Here is a 1572-nt window from a genome sequence, read left to right as displayed (position 1 = left end):
TCTTAAATGTTCCCCCGCTTCAGCTATAATCTCTTACTCTAAAAGGGGAAACACTTGCTTTCCAGTATCTATAATTATTTATTTAATTGTTTAATCTTAGTGTACATGAATAATGGTTTCAGAATTTGACAAATAGAAAATATTTTACCAAATAAAATATACATATTTAATTTTGACTTTGATTGATTATAATTTGTTCTGTGCTGTTTACATATGTCTTAACAATAGAATGCTGGACTCTCTGCCATTGTCCATGCCCACAATGATGGACATTTGACTGTGTAAGAAGAACTGTACTATAATAACGATACAGGGGAGAGTGGAGGAAATTGGGGAGGGGATAAAGCAAATCCCAGGGCCTAAGAAACTGTATCATGAAATTATAATAATTAAAAGAAGTAAAATTTAAAAATAATAATGAACATAAATGCTTTCATTTTAGCAGACACATGTATAGGAAATATTAGAGTCAATGTGTGTGAAATAAATGCATGGTGTAGAATGTGATAATTTTAATTTAAAATAAATGAAAGTATTTTTTCAAATAAAACTAAGTAATCATGTTTATTTCTCAAGGAAGCTGGTACTGAGAATTCACCTTAAGAAAGAAAGAATTTGAGTTTTGAGATATGTTAAGATCTGGATGTTCCCTAAAATTTATATGTTGAAATGAAATTGGCATTAGAGTATTAACAATTGCAACTTCCTAGAAACTGCAAGACTCTACTCCCTGTAGTGGAAAAATGTTTGGTAAAATGGCAAGAAGGATCTGGCCTGATCCCTTTATGCCCTCCTAATTCCCATCACGGGAGGACTCGGCATTCTTCCACAGGGCATGAAGCCACACTGGGTAAGTTAGAAGTAGAGACAGCTGCTTTCTCTAGACATCAAGTTTGGTGGTGCCTGATCTTGGACTTTTCAACCTTGAGAATTGTAGGAATAAATGCTTATCATTTAAAAAATGTGCAGCCACTGTTAAAGCAACACAAGTGAGCCAAGTCAGAAATTTATATCAAAGAAGTGTGAGATTTTGGTAACAAATCCCTAGAAATGTGGAAATGGCATTAACACTTCATAACAGATAAAGGTTAGAAGGTTTTGTGGTTGTGTGCTAGGAGTCTTGGGCATCACAAGCAGTGTACTGTCAGAGATTCCCACAAGAGATCAGGATAAAAGAGGATAAAAGTAGAGTCTTAATCTTCTTACAGATTGCTTAAGCATCTTGATTAGAATGTTGTAAGAATATAGCAAGTAAAAGCAATGAGGATGATGTATTAGAAGTGAGGGATAATATATGGGAGAATGGGGAAAGGCCCATCATTCTTACATGTGATAATGAACTTGACTCAATCATGTTTGTATATGATTACTTTGAGAAGAATTTGAGACTGATGAACTAGGATATTTGGGAGGATTTTCTAAGTGAACTCTGGAAGGCTATTCTTGGCAGGTTACAGCAGAAAAGAAGGGATTGCTTCTTTAAATGTGGAATTTATAATAATGCAGGAGGACCTTGTAACAGAGCAAATTTATACCCTGGCCGTATAAAGAATGAAATTGTTTGATGCAGAG

At 34.4% G+C, this 1572-nt stretch overlaps 1 long non-coding RNA gene across 1 annotated transcript; it reads left to right on the top strand.

Annotated features, from left to right (window-relative positions):
• Positions 1-209: 209 nt before the first annotated feature.
• LOC121163487 lies at positions 210-1313 on the top strand. Its single transcript, XR_005884898.1, has 3 exons — positions 210-319; positions 470-474; positions 1302-1313. It is a non-coding gene; the product is annotated as an uncharacterized LOC121163487 (long non-coding RNA).
• Positions 1314-1572: the final 259 nt, after the last annotated feature.

Source organism: Ochotona curzoniae, unplaced genomic scaffold (genome assembly GCF_017591425.1).
Source record: "Ochotona curzoniae isolate NIBS_2020 unplaced genomic scaffold, NIBS_Ocur_1.0 contig_64, whole genome shotgun sequence".
In the NCBI taxonomy this organism is placed as follows: Eukaryota; Metazoa; Chordata; class Mammalia; order Lagomorpha; family Ochotonidae; genus Ochotona; species Ochotona curzoniae.
This window is presented reverse-complemented; position numbering and strand designations above follow the sequence as displayed.